Source organism: Convolutriloba macropyga, chromosome 14 (assembly GCF_964194025.1).
Source record: "Convolutriloba macropyga chromosome 14, txConMacr16.3, whole genome shotgun sequence".
NCBI classification, from domain to species: Eukaryota; Metazoa; Xenacoelomorpha; order Acoela; family Convolutidae; genus Convolutriloba; species Convolutriloba macropyga.
The window spans coordinates 10,837,095-10,860,750 of NC_134481.1; the positions used below are offsets into that span (position 1 = coordinate 10,837,095).

General features: G+C 37.2%; 1 protein-coding gene across 2 annotated transcripts in view; it reads left to right on the forward strand.

Moving 5' to 3' along the window:
- LOC142353457 (CCR4-NOT transcription complex subunit 1-like) overlaps window positions 1-23,656 on the forward strand; it is a 279,900-nt gene that overhangs the window by 105,428 nt on the left and 150,816 nt on the right. The window lies entirely within an intron of this gene.

Below are 23,656 nucleotides of genomic sequence, written 5' to 3' on the forward strand. Positions count from 1 at the left end.
ACTGTAATGTTCTCATTAATTAAAAGGTAATTATCTAAAATTTGATAACAGGAAGTCTTTGTTTCTGCTTTAATCATGTTTTCAATCTTTTACATTACTTCATCATTGTAACCAAAAAGCATACTTAAGGCCTTATCCTAACTATTATTGAAAAACTGTTTAAAAGATTTTTACCTAAAGTTATCTTAATTTTAGTCAACATTATTTTAGTCAACCTTGTTTTAATTTTAAGAAAAAATTACATTGTCGCCTTAACTTTTTAGTGTTTGCTTGAGTACCTCATAGGCATGTAACTCGTACCTCATAGGCCTGATGCTAAATAGATCTTATGTTTTTTTCTTTCCTCGTAAAACTTTTGAAACTTTTCGCGATGAAAAATTAGCAGCACGATGTGTTTGACAACATTTGTCTGTTTCCCTAATTGTTGTGATTGTAGTCGACCCGTATTCCAAGACTCCTTTTTACTATTTGTTGTATGTATGTTCTAAATGCTTTAATCATCAGCAATTCTCTCAAAACATTTCTAAATCTGAACAATTGGACAAAAGTTTATTCATCACAAGCTTTGAGTGCTGTAAAAAATGTAGTTCTTTGTCTATTGTGATACCCAGAATTTGGAAATTTTGTTTCTCCTCAATTTTTTAATTTCTGTTCCTGACACCGTATTTTATATATTTTCCTTTTCAAAAGAATGCTTTTGTTTTTTTCCTTGTTCAACCTGAGTTTGTTTTTATAAAACAATCGTTCAAAGGTTCTGATGCACAATTTCTGCCCATTACAACGGTGTCATCGGCGTAAAAGTGTTATTGGATTTTTCTGAGACACGCTAAATTCATTCATGTACAAAATAAACAACAGAGGTCCCAGATTTAAACCATGTGGCACACCAAATTCTTTAAACTTCAGTTTGCACATCTTATCCCCAAAAAATTTATTGCATTCGCTAGAACAAATTTGATTTAAAACTGTTGTTTATTGGATTGCTAACGCCCTATTTATAACACTTTTCCAATAAAATGTTGTGATAGCCAGTGTCGAACGCTTTCTTTAGGTCCGGAAAGGTGCATTTGATCTTGTCGCTGTTGATGTGGTCAATTGATCTTATTTCCTCTCTTAAATTTGCAGTGGCATCAACTGTAATCTTCCCGTTCCTGACAACAAACTATGATACCGAGAGAATATCTAAAGCGTTTAGATAATTTTAGATCCGATCAAAGATAATTCGCTCAAAAACTGTCCCTATAATTTGTAGCAACAAAATTGGCCTGAAATTTGATGGGTCATTACTATTTCCATTTTTGAAGAACGGTATATCTCTTGCAATTTTTGAACACTCTGGTTATTATCCAGTTTCTATGCATCTGTTAAACAATAGTTGTAAAAGAGCTGTTAATTAGTCAAAAACTTTATTAAGGAAAACATTGTTCTGGTTATAGCAGTCAGGGCTAAATTTTTTTACACTTGTTGATAGAGTATTTTACTTCGTTTTCAGATATTGATATTAAAAACAGTTACTTTGACTCTGAATTTCTATCGTAACAACACTGTTTGTTATGAATTCAGCATTTAATTTTCTTTCAATGATTGAGAAGAACTCGTAGACTACATTTTTTTGTCGCTTTTGCTGATTTTTTTGTGTACGTTTAATGCTTCAGTGAGCATTTCGTGCAATTTTTTGAGACTGTTGTCTACAGGTAAGTGTTCTAATCTTCTTCTGTTGACCTCAAATTGATAAGTCTTTCTGTTGTACTTTTCACGTGAAGTGTTATTGATCGGTCGCTAATGCAGAAATTTGATTTTCTTATGTTTGCCGCCCGGGCCGAGGTGTCTACGCTAAAAAACGTAAAATTATGTAAGATTGTCGTTCAATGCGTTGAATTGATGTAAGATCTACGCTTGATTGTAGATCTTACATAAATTCAACGCATTCAACGCCGATCTTATATATTTTGCGTTGCATTTTGGCGTAGATGTTACATATTAAACGTTGAATTTTAGCGTAGATCTTACATATTTTGCGTTGAATTTAGCGAAGACCTTACATAAATTCAACGAATTCAACGCCAATCTTACATATTTTGCGTTGAATTTTGGCGTCAGTTTTACATATTTAGCGTTGATTCCTAGCGTAGATCTTACATTAATTCAACGCATTCAACGCCAATCTTACATATTTAGCGTTGATTTTTAGCGTAGATCTTGCGTATTTAGCGTTGAATTTAGGGTAGATCTTAAACAAATTCAACGCATTCAACGCCAATCTTACCTATTTTGCGTTGAATTTTGGCGTAGATCTTACATATTTAGCATTGAATTTTTTCCATTCCATTGCAGACCACTTTACGATTTTCTAGAGTTTTTCAAGTTTTCTTTTCAAACAGTTAATTTTTTTTACTGTTTCGACCCCTATAATTCACAGGTGAGAAGAGCAAAGTGAGCAAAAAAACCAATTTTTAGTGCCCTTTTATAGTGCCAAATACATATCAGACCATTTTACGATTTCAAAACTTTTTCAAGTTTTTTTGTCAAAAAATCAATTTTTTCACTGTTTCGAACCCTATACTGCAAAGGTGAGAAACATGAAATCAGAAAAAAATCAATTTTAGTGCTCTTTTATAGTGCAAAATCCAATTCAGACCGCGCGCTCTTGAAGATAACAGAAGTTTTTAAAGTTTGCAAGCAAAGTTGCAGAATCTTTCAGTCAAAGCATTTGGTTTTATCACCAAATCAAATCAACCCAAACATTGACCTACGCGATTTCAAAACGCAAAATCCGTCATTCAGTGTAATCACAAGTTACAGATAACCGAATGGCGCCGTCAGTATGTCGAGCCTCAAGCAAGACTTCTTTTTCAACCGGCGCGATCTTTTTCATGATTGGCCAACTTCAAAGCCGCTCTTTGATTGGAGAATTGAAGGACACAAGTAAAGCTAGCAATAGTAGTAAAAAAAATTGTTCTTGACAAACTGTTGGAGGAAAAGATCCAAAGATTACGACTGCCACATTTGAAAAAATTGGCGGAAGAAATTGAGGGTGAAACTGTAATATTTGAAAGAAACGCGCAAACAAGAATAGCGCTATTGGAATCCCAATGGGAACAGAAATGCAGAACCTATACGGAAACCAGATATTGCGTTGCGAAAAACAATGATCGCACTGTGGCTACTCTTAGTAAAAGGTATCGCCTTGTAGAATTCAAAGAAATGTTAACAAAAATTGATGGAAAATGAAGAAATTTTTGTTTGTTGACTCACGAAATATGAACGTTGACTGATAGATTTTCTGTTGAAAATGATAAATAGTAAAAGCTTGCAGCAAATGTATTCCAGGGTATTAAATGTAGCAGAAAATTTCAACTTTAACATTCGCTAGAAAGATTCCCAGTTTTAGGTGCGCGAACCTAGACCGCTCTGATCAGACCATTTGCGTCGCACGCCGGTGGCGTGGTGCGACCCAAAAAACATGGTCTGGGAAACGCTATAGTCGCACGATGATCTGGACAATGGTCGAACTACGGTCTGCTCAGAGGGCAAAGTCGCACTATGGTCTGATCATAGGTTGCACGAAAGTCTGGACAATGGTCGCACTACGGTCTGATCAGAGGGCAAAGTCGCACTATGGTCTGGTCATAGGTCGGAAGAAGGTCTGGACAACGGTAGCACTACGGTCTGATCAGAAGCGTTTTTTGAACAAAATATAGCTGTAGTGTCGGAAAAGTCTCCTAGTCCAACAATTAGTAACGAACTTTTTGAGATTTTCCAGTATGATCTGTTTTTTTACCCTCCTCCTTTTTCATTCCGGGCTAGGGACCGGTAGTGTTGGAATTACATAAAATAATATGACTTTTAAGCGAAGATACAAAACTGAAACCATTTTCCACTAAGTCTATATACTCAGCGTGATCGTTTTTATTTTCAGAACACGTGTATTTAGATCAAGAGAGTCAGCGAGAGCGAAAAAAACTGACACACTCAAACGCTGACATACACGTCCGAAATTTTTGCGTCAAGTTTTTAAGGAATTTAGTTTTGTTTTAATCAAATTTTGTCTGCAATGATTGTCCTTTCAAGGTAATGTCATCTTAATTATTGTCAGTTACGTCAGGTAAAAAACAGTGCAAATGAGCCTGGTGACGTAAAAAACATGTAGACTAAGATGGAAGCCGAAACAGACTAGATGCAATGGATTGTTTCTTTTTCTGTCCCAGTTTAACGGGTCTCATAATTTGCACCTCTAGATGCAGAAAAATCTGCATCCCAACGTCTTTGTTATGTAATGTTATTTTTGTCGCACGAAGGTTGCACGAAATTTGGTCGCCAGAAAATCACACGAATTTTTGGGTCGCTCGAAAGTCGCACCATTTTTGGGTCGCACAAGTTTTCTGGGTCAAACTATGGTCGCACCAATTCTTGGGTCTCAGTGTGGTCTGATGGTCTTTTGGGTCGCACTATGGTCGCACGATTTCTTGGGTCGCTCTACGGTCTGATCAGAGGGTCCTGGGTCGAACGATGGTTTGATCAGAGGGCAAAGTCTGGAAAATGGGCTGATCAGAGCGGTCTAGGGTCGCGCACCTAAACTTGGGTTGAGTGCAAGGAGAGTTGGTCAAAAAATGTTCGACGAAGACACCCAACGAGAACACCATAGAGACACAGTGGAACATTACCCGGGTTGACGTTTTAGGGTAATTTTTGAAAGAAATGCGGTGAATGCGGTGAATTTTTGTACGAAATGAGGTGATTGCGGTGAATGCGGTGAAAAAAATATTTTACCGCATTTCATCGCATTTCTTACAAAAAATCACCGCATTTCTGACAAAAATTAACCGCGCAATTCAACGCATTTCTGACAAAAATTCACCGCATATGATTTCCAAAGTTTACTCAATCTGATTTAAACTCTGAAGAAATTTCGAAGATGTACGTAAAAGTTGGCGCAGTGGACTAAGCAGTGGAAGACATGCAGGAGGTCAGAGGTTCGAACCCGTGTGGGGACGATTCATTTTTGTAAGAATACAGAGAATGCGGTGAAAATAAATAATTCACCGCGATTCACCGCAAAAAATGTAAATACGCGGTGAAAATTATTTTTTTTCACCGCATTTCTTACGAAAATTCACAGCCAAACCTCGACCCGGGTAAGCTTTAAGCACTAAATTCAGAATAAGAATTCGTCAGCAAAATCAACAACGCATAATAGCGAGTAATTCAAATAACTCAAACGAAAATCAATTCAATCAGCAATCCTCCTGAGAGAAACCCACCTGACCAAGATTCAAAAGATAATAAAGTTGCTCAGAATATACTCAATGTAGAAACTGTGGTATACAGCAAATCACAAAAACGTCTGACCTGCAAATAAAAGATAACAGTGCAACGATTTTGTAGAGGAAATTTGTAAAAAGAGCAGGGCAAAAGAAACCGATGACTAAGTAAGGATTGTTGCTCGGTCGAGAACATAGAAGGAAAAAAATTAATGTAATGAATTATTTAATTATTTGAGTATGACGGAACATTTCGGAGAAAAAAATTTGCCGACAAATCGAATACATTATCAAATTTGCAAAACAACGGAATTGATTTCAAACAAGGATGCTCGTTAATGTGCTTTCGCGCATGAAGTTCCGACCCGAGCTCATCTACACTTTTGACTTCATTGTCAACCAAATGAAGAGATAATAAAAATAGATGTTTGAGTTTAAAAAAACGTTTAAAAACTTAACAACTTATTGAATAACATAATACCAAGCCTCATCACAGTGCTGACGAGATCTTTCATCGAAAAAACTACGAAAAAAGCAAACAACAAAAGAAGCCAGAATAAAAATTTCACGGCAAAAAAATAAATACCTAAATTGGAACGCACCAAGTAACAACGCCAAAATGCAATCGTATAAAACTTTAACTTCCCAAAATTACTTTGTTCATACTTTACAGCAGATGGCAACTTTCCTTAATGAGACTAGGCAACAAAGTCGACAAAAGGAAATAATACGGCGAAATTGAAAAATCAATCAACATATTTTAAACCAAATAATTTCTAAAGTCTTAAAAATCATTGGCTTTTAACAAAATAATTTTTGAAAAATTTACTAAACATTCAAGATGAAACCAATAGGACCTGTCGATCGTTAGATTAAGCCATAGGAACGGCTTACAGAAGCAGAAAAACTCAAAAAAATAAACAATTTTTGAAAACACAAATTATTGAAGCCATTAAAATCATGAGCTATTATCTGAATATTATGTATTCCTGCTTCCATTTTGATTCAAATTTATGCAACTAAAATTACACTGAAAGATTAAATAAGTGCATTTGGGCCACATTTCAAAATCATTGGGATCTGTTATTACGCTAATGTGCTAAAAGAAGAGAAAAAGAAACACAAGTACACCACTAAAACATTTATTAAAACGCATATGGCCCAAAAACAAAACCTAAGTTACGACAAAACATCACTGGACATTTAAATTTTTCGAATACAAGAAATTGAATGAGGCCTCTCAATTATGAGAATAAGCTACAAGTTGACAAAAAAAACTGAAAAGTTTGAAAAATCATTGAAAGAGTACATCATAAACTTTGAGACTACTCTCTATAAAATGACAGCTTTGGGTAACATCAACACCTCAATACTCAATTAGAAGCTTTTGAGACCGGTCATTTTATGCCTACCTAAAGATTTTAAAAAAATAGGCAAAAACTATTAATTCAAAAAAAAAACTGACCAAGAAAAGTGCCGAAGCCATTAAAAAATAACTTTTCGGTAATGAATTTTCTATCATTCATTAATTTTTTAACAGCATGAGATTCTTTCTTTCAATATGACTTCAAAAAATCAAAAAAATATTAACTAATACATTAAGACCACGAAATTTCTGAGAAAACCTCTAGTATCAACGCCATTCAACTCAATTGCTTTCAGCGAAAGGCAATATAAGCGCTCGATGGGAGCATAAGAGTTATAATTCGATGGAACAACAAAGATATTTGTCATTGACTTGTCATCAATGCAATAAGACATTACAAAATGTTATTGAATAAGAAAACAAAAACAGATACAGGCAAAAACCAAAATTTCAGTAGAAAAGTGCGAGAAGAAATGGTCGAAGCCATTTAAACCATAATTTTTTCTTTGAAAATTTTATCTATGATCCATTGAACCTCTTTTCTAAGCCAATTGGAGCTAACACTAATAGAATAAAGCGATGAGATTCCAGAAAAACCAAAAAGAAATCCAAAAACATTCCAAGTGTCCGAAAATTTTATGAAAATTCGCGCATCCTTATTATCAAAAAAGCAATTAAAAGCTAAAGCCATAAATTAGAATACTTTTTGTTGAATTAGAAAAGAAGAAGTTCAGGTATTTACGGAGACGTTCGTACAGTTCAGGGAGATAAGTTTACGATTGGTTAATTTTCAAAAGTTTTTCGAAAAATTATTTTTGAAATCCTAACAGCAATTGAATTCAATGGCTTTCAAAAGAAGTCAACAAATACGCTCAGTTATGAGTCAATAGAAGGACAGAGATGTTTGTCATGCATGGGTAATCTATAAGATATCACAATAAATCTTTTGACTATGAAAACAAGAACAATTACAGGCAAAAACCAAAAAATCAGTGGAAAAATGCAAGAAGAAAGTGTCTAAGCCCTTTAAACCAGAAGCTTTTCCCTGCAAATTCGATCTATGATTGATTGAATCTCTTCCCAAAACCAACGGGAGCTATCCAAATTAGGTTTTTGTGATAACTATGAAAACAAAAAAAATACAGGCAGAAACCAAAAAAAACAGTGGAAAAATGCGAGAAGAAAGTGTCTAAGCCATTTAAACCAAAAGCTTTTCCCTGCAAATTTGATCTATGATTGATTGAACGTCTTCCTAAAGTCAACGGGAGCTATCCAAATTACGATAATGTAATAAATGTTTAAAAGGGTTCAAAAATTAGAAAATATCCAAAAATTTTAAAATTGTTTTTGAAATTCTGTGGCATCGATGTAAGAAAGCCAATAGTTAGAAGATAAAAGCGCTAAACAGGTTAGTTTTGGTTGCAGTAAAAAAGAGGAAGGTCCTGTCAGTAATTAGGCTGATTTACAGTTAACAGAAAAAGAAAAAGTTTATGAATGGTTAATGATTAAAAAAATTCAAAAAATTATAAATAAAGTCCTTTTAGCCACAAGCTGTCCAATCTAAGTACTGAATCGCTTCACTAAAGTTCATTATGAAACCCATTAAAATTTCAGTCAATGAGTCTATGCCGTAGGGCTCCAAATAATCAGTAAAACCTCAAAAAGAAAACCATAGTTTCATGAAATATTACAAAAGCTCAGAGTCGAAGCCATGAAAAAATGTGCGATTCCTTGAAAATGTGTTTTTGTTCATCAGGCGTCATTTTACTGTAAATCAAGTTTATCATTAACCAAACATCGATAGGCAAAATGACCAGTCTCAAGTTGACCTGAAAATAATTCGAAGTTTTCTAAAAAAAAAACAGCTCTCGAGTAGAATTCGAATTCTTTTATAGTAAATTTCCCCATGAGATCAGAACTAGTCTTTTTTGTCAACTTTCTTTTAAGGGCGTGAAATGTAATTTTGAATGAAAATTTTTTCCAGAAATAAATAAATAAATCATATATTGAAGAAAAATTACACTAAAAGTGAACGAAATCATACCAAATATCAGGTTTTCACACAAAATTTCAATCCTCGATAACTCCTCGAAAAAACGAAATTCACAAATATCTTTTTAAATTCAAACTCTAGGCTGGACGAGCTTCTTAATGATAGCACTCATATTTCTCAACGAATAATATAACGATCGGCCAAAATTGACGGAACAAAAAAACCCATTTGAGCCTTTATTTCCTTCCCCCACAAGTGGGGTCTGAACATTAAGTGAAACACACGTATTGTACAATTGACATTGTTAGATTTCTGGTGGTTAACTTTGATGTTCGATCATTAGTCGCCACAGATTTTTGGGGTTTATGCAATATAAGAGTCAAACAACCAAATGTATTTTCAACCTAGTAACCAGTGGTATAGTCAGCACCTATAGCTTCAAATTCAAAATAGCAGAAACGTCGGCCGGTTTTCTAAAATGGGAACAGATATAGCTTCTGGGGCGAGTATAAAAGATAGTCGAGGATAAAATACTACTACTTGCAGAATTTGAAGAACTGGGGTGGGGAGATTGGGTAATCAAGTCCCAACAGTTTGCAGATACCTGAATATTCAAAAAAAACAGAGAACTACTTTTAAAGTCTTTTTTGTTTCAAGAACCCCCTGGTCAGTGATTTTTTACAAAAAAGACTCAGAAACAGAAGCTAGAAACTAAAAATTAACAATTTGGATTCGCAGTAATTCAAACGCTAAAACTTTTTTTGAATCTCATAGGAACTGTGTTCAAATCAGCAGTCAGTTATCGTTTATATGCTCCTGATGTAGGCTATTTTGATTATGATAGGTCTTAAAAACTGAGGTGGGGTGGTTCGCTAATCAAATCCCAACAATTTGGAGATACTTGAATATTCAAAAAAAAGCAGAGAACTAGGGTAGTGTTAACTTCGCAAGACTATTATACTATGTAATATGGAGGGTTAAACCAGGCCCTTCTATTACTCCTAAGGTTCGGATTGGAGGCAACAGTATTTTTAAAATAGTAATAATAAAGTTGGACAGAGAGTTCTCTAGCCTCAACTATGAGCTGAGCGTATAGAAAAAGGACAGCAATTATGAAACAGGTGGTACTGTGATTGAGAAGTACACCAAGTTCTCAATGCAACTAAGTTACACTAAGGGATCAATCTGTGACCCTAAAACTACTAAAATTGAGGATGAAGCGAAGTTCGTCGTAGTTGACTCCACAACCCAACAGGCGAGTATCAACCACTTCAAAAAAGAAAGCAAGATATATTGCCCATCAGATACTTTATGGTTACTGCAGATTGTGTTAACTGTCTGCTCGATTCGCCAATCCATACATGGCTTAGTCTTACTCGCCAAGTCCTCCAAGAGCAGGCAGCCCTACCCTCAGAGTGGTTTCACTTATTCACTCTCCAAAGGCGCGCGGCGATTGATTTTCTTAGAAACTCTCGTCTTGAAGGTGTCTGCCTCCACTCTCTTGTTGTCCAGGTCACGGGAGATCTTAGATTAACCTAATAGTCATTGATATCTGTAAAATCACCAGTGTTCATAAATAGCTATTTTATGTTTTGAATTACAGCCAAACTCTAACTTAAGAAACTACTAGACTTATAAATTAAAGATTGCGAAGTTACCACAGACCTTATTCCTAAATAAATCAAAGCCAGAATCAAACTAAGTGTATTCTACAACAATTCTCCTAACTGTTTTCTATTTCTATTTGGTCTCTGAGTCTGCACAGACTCTATCAAATAATCCTAAGAAATTGGAGAAATCAAACTAAGGATGAACTATTACCGCTGAGAATAACGAAGGTTGTATAACAAGCAAGTGAATTTAGAATCAAGAAATTGGGTTAAGAAAAAGGCTAAAGAGTTAGTCGTTTTTATCTTAACTTGTGATTTCTTATATTGAGGTAATTGAGACCCGGGGGCTAATTTTAGCCTAATCAATTGAAAAAATACATTTTAAGGGCCCTAAATGTAGCCTGATTTCGACGGGTTTTGTATATCCGTACGTATTATGTAAAGTCCGAAAAATGCGTTCCAGGTCGTTTGTTCATGCCTAAATCTTCGAAAAATAATTTTAGTATACTTTCAAGGTGTTGCGTTTACATAGATTATCATGTCCGAAGAATAGCTTTGTTTTAATTTTGGTATCAACTTAGTTTGAGAGAATCAAATCATAACTCTAATCTTGATCTGTACAAATAACTATAATTGTCTTTGGTCTGATTTCGGTTTCGGTTTATACGGTCCATCGAGAATATCTAAATGTTAGTTCAATTTTTTTTTATCTAGTTCAAAGTTTCTTTAACGATTAAAGTTTAAAATTCTAAACCACTACTACTACTACTACTACTACTACTACTACTACTATTACTACTACTACTACTACTACTACTACTACTACTACTGTTTCAACACTTTAATTCCAAATATGAAATAGAGGCACGGTTGGCAACAAATACAAACAAAACAAGAAAAGTCATTTGTTTGGTTATTCTGTGAAGTGCTGTACGACGAAATTGTTGAAGGCATTCTTTGACCCGGTTGCTGCTTTCTCCTGCAATCTGGTGAACGATACTGTGTTTCGTACACAGTCTCCTTCGATTTGACTCATCCACGTTTTCCGTTGCCCCCCAGGAGCGCGTCTAGCATGGAAATATTGATCGGGCGGGTCCCAATCGAAAGCACTTCGGGCTAATCTTCCTGGTTCCATTCTCTGGATGTGTCCGTACCATTTTATCCGTTTGAGCATGATCATCGTGGATAGTTGGGGCATTCGTGATCTTGACATAATTTCTTCGTTCGTTGCTTTCTCCAGATATGACACACGTAGAATTCTCCGAAGACAACCACAGTGGAAACTCTCAAGTTTTCTCTCCATTAATTTCGAAAGAGTCCAAGTCTCTGAGCTGTACAGCACGGCTGATAAAACGAGTGCTTTGTACAAATTGCACTTGAGGTGCACGCTGAGCTGCTTGCTCTTCCAGAGATTTTGGAAGTTAGCAAACCGTTGTCTACCTTCTGCAAGTTTGCAATTGACTTCCTGCAGGTCTCCATGCTTGGGGCTGACATATGATCCGAGATACTTGAACGCTTCTACGTTTTCAAACTCGTTTCCGAGAACATCTTGTAAATTGCAGGAAAACACGCGTGTGGCAACTGCTTTAGGTTTGCCACAGTATCTCGATTGGTGAACTTTTCGGCCATTGACTGTTTTGAACTTTCTTTCACACTTGTCACAGGTAAGGCTCGCCTGTAGTTGCTCGAACTTTGACTTGTCGACGACATTCTTTGACAAACCGGCTTTGCAGAATCTTGTTTGGTGCACTTTGTGTCCGGTAACTGTACTGAATTGCCGCTGACAATTCTGACATCTTACAGACTCTTGGTCAGCCACCACTGACCGACTCTCATTTTCTAGCGACTCTGAATCTGCTACCGCAGATTGTTGTTGTGAAGCTACAAACGCTGGCTTAGCCACCGCTAAGCTTTTCAATCTTAGCTTCCGGCCATCTTGTGTTTCGAACCAGCCCGCTTTCTTTTTCGTTCCCAGCAGCACCTCCGTGCTGATGGTTTGTCGTGACTGGCTAGATGTCTCTGCCAGGAGTCCTAGTTTGCCTTTATGTGTTCCAGTGAGTATCTCCACGTTCTGTTGGATACTAGGCACTGCAACAACATTTGGGCTGTCGCATTTTACGCCCATATTCTTTGTTTTGGCCACATTAATCTTCAGACCAGCGGCTTCCGCAAGGGCCTCGATTCGATGTAGGTTTTCTTGCACCTCACTGTCTGAGACCCCCACGAGAGCAACATCATCAGCAAAATCTAAGTCAGCCACCAATCTCCCAATGTCTAATCCTCCATGCACCGAGTTAGCCAAAATGTAGTTGATGACAAGGCCGAATAGGATTGGGGACCACACATCACCCTGCCTAACGACCGTTCTGACATCAAATAAGCGTCCTTTCTCACCTTCGGCTTTGACTCGACATTTGAATCCATCATAGCTGTTTCTTATGATGTTTATCACTTTTTGCGGAAGACCATAGTGTTTCATTATCTGGTACATCTGCTCACGATCGACAGAATCGAATGCCGCTCGAAAGTCTATGAAACAAAAGCTAATATCCAATTGAAACGCCATTGATTTCTCTATTATTTGACGCAGGGCAAAGAGTTGATCGGCGCATCCTCTGCTTTTTCTGAAGCCGCACTGCTCTTCCCTTAAGACGCGATCCACTGAATCTTTGCATCGATTGAGAATAACGGAAGCGAACACTTTGCCTGGTACTGACAATAGAGAGATCCCTCGGTGGTTCGAACACTCTGACCTCTTTCCTTTACTCTTGTATAATGGGACAATTTCTGCTACCTTCCAGTCATCGGGCAGAACTTCAGTCGACCAACACTTATCTATGATGTCCCAGAGCCACTCAACAATACCCTTGTGTGCTTTCAACATCTCACAGGAAATGTTATCGGGTCCACTTGCCTTGCCATTCTTCAACCTGCGGACAACTTCAAGCACTTCTTCAAATCGAATTGGGCTCAGGTCAATCGACAAGCTTTCAGCTGCTTCTTCGGGATCCAATCTCGTACTGCAACTAGATGTTGAGGGATTCAGGAGTTGACTAAAATGTTCCGTCCAGCGTTCAAGTCGTTCCTCTTTCGTCCGTAAGTTGACGCCAGTGCTTGAGACTAATTTGGTCAACTGGGGACTCCAGTTTCGGCAAATCTGCTGTGATGCCCCAAAAACCTCCTTCAAGTTGCCTCTGTCCGCAAAGCTCTGCACTTCTTGGCCTTTGCGTTCAAGCCATGCCCGTTTGTCTGCACGTAGAGCTTTTCTGACTTCCTTACAGCAGTTTGTGAACTCTAACAACGCCACCGCGCTGCTGTGTTTCTCCAACTGTAGATCAGCTCGTTTCCGGATAAGTTCCAGAGAATCTGGAGAAATCCAAGGTTTGTTCACTCGCTTGTCCGGAAGGAGGCATTTCACTGCTGCTTGGTTCAGGGCTTTTCGAAAATTGTCCCAAGACTGCTCTGTATTCTCGAAATCGCCGCTCTTATCAAGATGTAACTTGACCTCCTGCGTGAATAAGTCACGCGTTGTTTCATCTTGCAGCTTTGCAGAACTGATTCTGGGCGTGAAACATGGCTTTTTAGACAAAAGTTTCATAGATACTTCCGCAATGACCAGTTCATGATCGGTAATTGTGGTTTTCCCTCTTCTGGTCCCCACATTCGTCAGACATCCTCTGTATCTCTCTGCAAACAGAATGTGATCCAGCATCTTTTTTCGACAACTCGGATCGGGAGGGTTGTAGGTGTACCGATGCACTTGTCGATGCTGGAACCATGTACCACCTACGAGCAATTTGTGTGAAGTGCAAAATGATAACAACTTTTCCGAGTTTTCATTTTCTTCACCCATTCCAAACGGGCCTCTGCAGCTCATGGTGTCATTCAACTGGTGTCCAGGCTCTGCATTGAGGTCACCGATGACACAAATACGCTCCCTATGTTTGAAGCTGGAAACTAGGTCTGAAAGTTGACTCCAAAACAAATCCTTCTCTTGGAGACTAGCTTCATTCGTAGGTGCGTAGCAGACAACAACAGCTAGATTGGCTCTCCTCCGAGCCGCGAACTTGACGTAGCAAATACGTTCACTTAGAGCCACTTGTTCTACGATGCTGTTTATCAATGACTTCTTTACAGCAACGCCCACTCCTCCTTGTCTCGACTTTACACCAGACAACCACGAGTCAGACAGGTAGAGCTTTTGGTCTCCGAGATCAATTTCTTGCTCCTGCAATCTCGTCTCCTGCACTCCCAGAATATCCAACTTGTATTGCGCCAGATCCATTTTCAAAGCCTCTAAAGATCCGGCTTGGGTCAGTGTTCTGACGTTTAAAGTTGCAATTCTGAGTTGGTTCCTCGGGAGATTCTTAGCACCCCTTACCCGGGACTCGGGGCCATGGTTGAATGTACTCATTGCTTTGGTGTTTGAAGGCTGAGATACGACTAGTTGCGCCACAAACTAGAAGACCAGTGCCTCGTTAGCTCGACCATGTGAGCGGAGAGCCGCAGCACATGACCTACCCCCAGGGGACACCACGTGGAGGTGAGGTTAGATTTTGTCCCCCACTACTACTACTACTACTACTACTACTACTACTACTACTACTACTACTACTACTACTACAACTACTACTACTACTACTACTACTACTACTACTACTACTACTACTACTACCACTACTACTACTACTAGTACTACTAATGCTGCTGCTACTGCAGCCAACTTGAATTTGGGTAGAAGTTATCTGGTTATTAAAAACCGTCTTCAGCCGGTGTTTCTTGAATACAGTAGTAGTAGTTGTTGTATTAGTAGTAGTAGTAGTAGTAGTAGTAGTAGTAGTATCAGTAGTAGTAGTAGTAGTAGTAGTAGTAGTAGTAGTAGTAGTAGTAGTAGTAGTAGTAGTAGTAGTAGTAGTAGTAGTAGTAGTAGTAGTAGTAGTAGTAGTAGTAGTAGTAGTAGTAGTAGTAGTAGTAGTAGTAGTAGTAGTAGTAGTAGTAGTAGTAGTAGTAGTAGTAGTAGCAGTGATAGTATTAGTGGTAGTAGTAGTAGTAGTAGTAGTAGTAGTAGTAGTAGTAGTAGTAGTAGTAGTAGTAGTAGTAGTAGTAGTAGTAGTAGTAGTAGTAGTAGTAGTAGTAGTAGAAGTAGTGTTGCTACTTAGTATTCCCCTCAAATGCAAAATATACAGAGCTCTCGTGTTATCAGGTGTCTTATATAGCTCTGAAACGTGGACCATGAATAAATCAACGCAAGGGAAACTTGAGAGTTTTCACACCAGTTGTCTGCGAAGGATACTATGTTTTTCATATCTGGAGAGGGTGACAAATGAAGAAGTACTGGCTAGATCACGTATGTCGACACTTTCTGCAATGATCATGATTAAACGGTTGAAATGGTTTGGCCATATCCTGAGGATGAATGACGATCGTCTAGCGCTCCGAGCCTTCACCTGGGAGCCGACAGAAAAATATCGATATGCTAAACGAGCTCCAGGGGGTCAACGCAAGACGTGGATGGATCAACTTGAAGAAGATTGCTCAAGGAACAACATGAGCTACATCACCTTACGACAGAAAGCGAAAAGAGAGTCTAAATCCCGCTTCAACAGTTTTGTTGAACAGCATTTCCTGGATTAAATAAACCCAGATAAGCTCAAACATATGCATTCTATTAACTTGTTTGCACTTATTGTCATTGTTCCTTTATTTCTTTATGGGTTTTAAGTGTTCAAACAGTAGTAGTAGTAGTAGTAGTAGTAGTAGTAGTAGTAGTAGTAGTAGTAGTAGTAGTAGTAGTAGTAGTAGTAGTAGTAGTAGTAGTAGTAGTAGTTATAGTAGTAGTATTAGTAGTAGTAGTAGTAGTAGTAGTAGTAGTAGAAGAAGTAGTAGTAGTAGTAGTAGTAGTAGTAGTAGTAGTAGTAGTAGTAGTAGTAGTAGTAGTAGTAGTAGTAGTAGTAGTAGTAGTAGTAGCAGATAAGGTTTCTAGAACACATCCGCGGTTTGTCCGCACCCTTCTTCCGTCAGCTAGATGGCCTCTTTATTTGTGTTTAAGATAGTACTTAAGCAACTAACTCTACACGTGTATGATTCCTTCTCTTAAATTTTGTTTCTAAGGAATTGTGATCACTCATTAGTAATCAGTTCCTTTTTTAATAATTCTTCAAATCTGTTGTTCTTCTGATATTGTTGCACAAGGATGCTGTTCTAACCCAACAGTTTTCATCGCTTTTACGTTGTCTAGTTCTCGCTGCAAAAACATTGTTTGTGCCTTGTCTAGTTATTTTGGTTCTGCTGTACATGATAAAGAGATTTACATCTAGATTTTAATCTCTGTCAACAATACTCCAATAATTAGAAGACTTTGGATTTCTAGGCAATTAGAAAAGGTAGAATTTTAAGAGCTTCGAGTAGATTTTTGCACTTTTTAAGGGTACCAAAGCATCCATTTTGTATTATTTCCTTAATACCTCTGTTAAGACTATATTGCCCTTGTTGGGATACCACACTTCGCTTTCATATGATACGATGGGTACGTTATAGTCCTTGTAGGCATTCATGTTATTAGGAAGAGGTATACCAGAGCTCTCTCATTGCCTTTGATAAACGTCTATGTGCGGATGCCTTACAGGTGCGATTTTCTCTGACTAACACATCAAGGGTCTTTTTGCCTATCTAAGGTTTTAACAACTTGGCTACACGTTTTATTTGACTTTTTCTTGATGCAAAGAACGCAATTTTGTCTTCATGAAGAACCATGTAATTTTTAGGCCGCCAAATATTCAAATTATAGGTCACTTTTAAGGGAACTCGCATTGATGCTCATCATTATTATATAGTTGTTGGCGTAATCATATGTAAGTCTATGAACTTCTGATTAGGTTAGATCATTCATGTAAACAAGAAACAAGAGCAGCCCAAATAGTGCCGTTATTAAATAGCTGGTATTCCGTTCGTTATATTCAAAATCTAGAAAACACTAATTCAGATAATTTGGACCAGTAGTACAAGAGTCTGCAATCATTTGTAGCGATTTGCCACCTAATCCTAGAGCTGATAATTTTGCAAAACTTTTATCGTCGTGTACTTTGTTGAAATCCTTCTGAAATTCTATGTAGAGGACTGCTAGTCCTTTCATCAATTTCTGGTCATTGAAGCAAAATATTTTTTGAAAAATGCAAAGAAGTTGAACAATTTTTGATCACTTTGACCAAACATCGAACTTTGAGTTCTGCATTTGATTGTTTATAAGGTGGAAGAGACCGTCAAAAACAACTTTTTAAAAAACTGTAAATGGGAATTAGAGGCCATATATGGCCTGGAGTTTTTGATTGCGGTCTCCTTCCCATCCTTATATACTGTTGTGATAACATTCTGTTTCGACACCCCAGTGCTTTTCACGCCCCCCAATTACATTTTATTTATTTAGCATGTTACTATTTAAAAAAATTGCACGTGCGCCTGGAAGGCGTAAAAAATATAAAACCACTAAGCTGCCGGCCCAAAACAGAAAAGATCTCATTTTCCTTCACTGCTGAAGAAATATTTTTTGAGACAATTTGAAAAACTGAACGCAGTGAGATATTGAGAGTGGTAAATTGCTGTTATAAGATCAAATTACCTATTCCACCACGAACCGCACTTTAAATTTTGTCCTTTTTTGTTGAGAACCGAGCTAATCGCTTGTCTCGAACAGAATATTGTATTAAATAGAATTTTAGAAAGGTTTATTGCGCAATTTGGGATTTACGGTGATAATAAACTCCGCAAAAAATCTGATTACAGAAATGACCTTAGTTCGAGCTGTCTAAAACTGTGTTTTTTTTATTGAAGAGCATTTTACTGGGATACTCTGTCGCTTTCTCCACTGATCTTAAGTATCTCGGTATTTCACTGAACGTTTTTGTGAAGATTATTTCAGTTTCGTAGCTAATTTTATCTTCAATGGTTGTTCGAGATATTTCTTCATTGAACACAAACGATTTAAACAATATTGCTTCGTCACTAATTTCGTATTTTTCTGTTTCATTTATTACCCCTGGAGACAAGTTTGCTCTGTGCGTTGTCACTTTTATTAAATGTTCATGAAGAATTTGGTGAAACCACTGATGCCACTGACTGAGATCATTAACAATACTCTAAGAATATGCTACTAACTGTTCTTTGATTATTATCTCATTTAATTTTTGCCAATCAACCTAATTTAGTGCAAACTGTATCATCTGTTTGTTGATTACTATTTTATTGAGAACAAAAAACAACTTCGTTTGAAATTGGTAGTGATCTGAGCCTCTATAATTGGCTTTTTTGTATTGATGTTTTATTATTATTATTATTATTATTATTATTATTATTATTATTATTATTACTATTATTATTATTAATATTATTATTATTATTATTATTATTATTATTTTTATATGTTTAGGCAACATTTAAATACTCAAAAGTGCTTCAATGTAAAACAATCAGAATAGAAAGGTTTTCAGTTTCTTCCTATAAGTAAGCTCATCTGGTACTAGCTTCAATTCAAATGGCAGTCTGATTCATTCATGCGGAGTTGCATGGCTGAAAAACCTTTTTCCGAAGTTAGCTTTAGTGACCGAAATTTGATGGTTGTAAATATACTGGCATCTTGTAAATTTATCATTGCGAGACACAAGAGAGTTAAGATACAATGGAACTCGTTGAGGATGATGAATTAAGCGATGACCAAAAGGTAAAATTATGAACAGCACAGGTTTCTAACCAATGCAGCTGCTTAATGAATCTTGAAGTTGGTGTTCCCGGAGACAGTCGAAATATGAGCCTGCTTGCACAATTCTTTATCCGTTGTAACTTCCCATTAGGTACAGCAGGTAATCCATAATAAAGTGAGTTGCAGTAGTCCTGCCGCGAAATAATCATATTTCTTACCAACTCTACTAGGACATCACTGTCAACTGTGTTTCTGATAGAAAAGATCTTCCTTCCTTAGCACATAGTAGCAGGCAGAAGTAACCGAATTAACCGGGCTGAAAATAAAAGTTTGTCATCCAAAATGAAGCCAAGGAATTTAAAATGATTCGAAAACTGGGAAAACATAGGCAGTTTTAGATCGGCATTGAAAGAATTTTTTCGCACTACTTTCATAAACTCTCTCTTACTGGTATTCAATTTCAGTTTTGCGCCACAAAACCATTTCTGTAAGGTGCTAATAATCAGATCAAACGTCTCTTGAGTCACCGTTTCCTCATAGACAAATTAAATAACAATATCATCCACATAGAAGTGATAGTTCATTTGCAACTGTTTAATTATGAGCTCTAATGGCAGCAAATAACAGGAGAAAAGTTGGGGTCTAAAACCGATCCTTGTGGTACCCCAGTATTTATTTCTTGTTCTGAAGACAAAACATCTTTTATTATTACTCTCTGAGATCGACCACACAGAGGGCTTTTTAGGAAACAGGGAACAGAACCTCGGAGTCCAAGGCTTACATCAATAATTGATAGAAGTATATCAAGATCCAGTGTATCAAAGGCTGCTGATAGATCGAGTCCAGTTTAAAAACTGCTCTTTTTTTAGCTCATAGTTTAGTAACAGGTCGTTGGTGACTTTTAGTAGTGCGCTTTCTGTTGAATAAATTTTTTTATAGGCACTCTGAAACCGACAGAAGTCATGAGCTGATCTTTCTAATGACTTCGATGTGTAACTGAGGTTTGATATTGGCCGATAATTCGCAAAATTTTCAGGATCAAGATTAACGTTTTTAATGTGAGGTTTAACAATTGCTTGTTTAAGAGCGTGGTGATAACTCCAATTTTCGAAGAAAAATTGATAAGGTTCATTACTACAGAAGACAATTCATTAGGAAAAGAATTTACAACCCTCGTCGGAATCCTATCCAGCGTCGATGTACTAGTCGTTGAAGCCGTAAGTACCTTCTTCATATCGCTCAGGTATAACAGAGTGAAGGCGCAAAACTCTTTATTTCTCAACGGTAGGATCTCTGGACATTCAGCTGCCTGAATTGATGCAATAATAGTCCCAATTTTTGAAATAAAACTTTAATTAAAATCTGTAGCAAGACTTTCCGTATCTTCACATTTTGGCAGTATCGGCTCCTTTTCACCAAGTAGAGATTTCAATAACGCATAATTTTGACTTGTACTTTTCCCTGCAAGACATTGTTGATAAAAAATGCTCTTTTTTCAAGAAACTTATCGAAATAAATTTTGGTCGTCAAATCAAAATCCGCTTTCATAGCAACGCTTTGGGTTTTTCCATATAATCGCTCACATTTTCTTTTCTTACTCTTAAAGAATAACAACTCATCATCACAAAACGGGCATTTATGGTCAAAGATGGTTTTAACTTTAAGCTGTAATTGATCGTGCAAAATGTTTTCCTCCGCAGCCAAATAGTCATTCCAGGCTTTATCAACACTCGAAGCTTGCTCTATTCTGAAATTACTTAACAGCGAGTTCAGATACAAGTCAGGCCTAAACAATTTCCAGTTCGGGTAAAACATTTGTTGCTTAGGTTTGCTAGGTTTCCAATTGTTTATCGAAAAACAAATTAGGGAATGATCAGTTTGAGTAAGAAGAGTTTTCGATATTACATTAATCAGAATTTCACTGGACCATATAACATGATAATCGAGAAGACCACAAGGTTTGTGAGTTTGGCTTTTGAAGAGCTGGATTAGACCAAATTCTTCCATTAAAAGAGCCCAGAGCCGTGAAGCATTCAAGGAAATGTTGAAATCGCCTAAGAGAAGAATTCTATCGAAACATAACATTTTATCTTCGAGAAAGTCAGCAAATTTGTCAATAAACGACTTGACATTTCCTCCAGCCACTCTGTACACGATGATCAGGCAAAAGATATTTTCCTGAAATTTCAAGGTTGCGCAGCAGCATTCGAAGTGCTCTGACGATTGAAATTCACAATTTTTTTAACTGAATATTTGATCTGTAGAATAAGCAAATTCCTCTGCCTCTTTTATTGAGTCGTGGTGCACTGTGCACTGTGTCAACTTAAAACCAAAGGGGCAACACTTTTGCAGGAAGAAATAATCATCCCTTTTTTCTAATCCATGATTCGGCACATATTCCAATATTTATCTCATTTATTTACAATAAAGCATTCTTTTGTCTTGTTTCTCACAGAGCGAGCATTATGTAAAAAACAGTTAAACGTTCGCTTTTCATAGTTCTCACGAAAACTAAATTCTGGTCATCTCTTTTCAACGCTTTTCAGCCATTCACGAGCTGGCTCTTTCAGATAGAATCTTGATACGGTAACATTTTCAGGCCAAATTTCCACTGACTCAACTTTTTCATCTTCAAACCTAAAAACACAATAGAATGACTTGAGCTGTGATTCCGCTCCTGAAATTTGACGAACATGAAGGAGTTCAATACCGTTTGTTTCACAGTATTCTTCCATTTCAGTGACAGAGATATGTTGGCTGAGTCGTCCAACTAAGATATGACGGCACTTTGGAGGTCTTTTAACGCCCGATATTACCGATGTTTTCGTATTGGTTTCAGTCTTTAATTCTTTAGAAGCTCTTAGTTTTCGCTGTGTTGTTTCTACAGTCAAATTGTCGGCTTTTCGTTTCTTGGTAGCTGAAGCACTTTGATGACTCGAAGTGCTGTCATTTCGGGTTCTCAGGAGCCCCATTTTTGCTGCTCTAAGAAAAGGAAAATCAGGTTTTTTCATTGCAGCTATTTCAGTTCGACGTAAAAAAAACCTCGCGGATTAGAGCATCAACGCATTCCAATTTTTGCTCAATTGCAGAAAGTCTATCAAGTAACGATAGCTCTGCAGCGAAAGTTGGCGAACACTTACTGCTGGACCAAAAAGTCATTCCACTAACATTTGAACTGTTTGTAAGGCCCCGACACGCGAGGTGGACATAAACGTTTTTACATTTAACACAATGGGTACTAACTTGGGCATTGCATCGCTGAACACAAATTTCACAAAGCCGTTCAGGGGGTGGTGGTGGTGGTGGGGATGCCATTTCTAAGGGGAATAATAAAAATGGGAATCAAAGGAGTTCACCCACAAGGGGCTCGAAGTAGCGTGCTACGGAGGGTTGATGTACACAGAATAACTTTGATAATCCACAAATTTGAATAAAACTATTGCAACGTCAGTCAAACAGATCAAACAGATTCGGAAAAACCTCACGCCAAAGGTTTGAGCTGAAAAACTATCCAACGTGCAGAGGAATAAGTTCTTCGAATAACTTGAGCAAAATGAATAAATCAAGCAGATGCGTAGAAAACCTCACGCCAAAAGCTAGAAAAAATCAGATTCAGATGTCTGTCCCAGATACGAATTCTTCTGCCGGAATCTGAAATCCCCAGTAATTGGGGCTACCCTAACAATGTCCGGCCTCTTATCACTCAGTAAGTAACAACAATCACGAGCTGAAACAAAATTAAATAGCCTCCCGGGTGCAAAATGGAGACTATTTCATATGTTAATCACAACAATTAGGCTGAACTTTGAAACTTTTGTCAATGGTAGACTCAATCAAGAGCGGGGGTTAATTAACCAAAAGTACCTCGATCTGTTTGGTATTACCAATTTGCTCTCTGAAATCAAATAGCTGCTCGGTAATATGTTCAATTTAGAGGTTCAGGCAAATATTTTTATGGTCATCGCCGGACTGCATTGTTTTCCAGTTAGTGCTCATGAAATTAATACAGCCGATCTAGAAGGTTGCGTTAGTTTGCTGTGATTTCTTTCAGGCTTGAAAGGCAATTAAACAGGCAATTGAATGTTTCAACATTCCATCTGTTAGGACTGCTTTTTGTTGGATTATAAACACAAGCAAAAAAATGGAGGAACTCTTTGAGGATATGTTAGTATAATAACAGTGGCCAATAGTTTAGCGGTTTTCCGCCAATAATGTTTATGAAGTAATCAAAATTGGGCCTTTTATTATAGCCCCCCACCCGCCAGTATGGCCCTATTATGGCATGTTTAACATGGGGGACGATTCTTTATAATGCTAAGCTAGGGGCTTATTTTTGAAAAAAAGGAAAGTATACGTTTTTGCTGGATGAAGTTTTGCGCGAAATGCAGTGAGATAAAAAGGAATCAAGAAAAATCAACTTGAAGCCAATGTGGAGATAATTAACAACAAAAAGGAAATTTAGTTGGAATGTCAGTTTTTCATATCTTAAAGAAGCAAAGGATCTTAGGTATCTCTTCTTTATAAATTCATTGTGAATCGGTGTTTTAGTTGTCTGGTATTTGAGTGGCTCATCTTGAATGCAACTTCATTTCCGAGTTTTTGCACAGATATTCTTGAGCCCTGTTGGTGGTTATCGTTCAATTGATGTAATTATATTGCATTATTTTTGCATCTAATGTGTCGAGATGAGGCATAGATCATTACCCTAGTCAGCTTGCCGTTGTAAGAGTAATT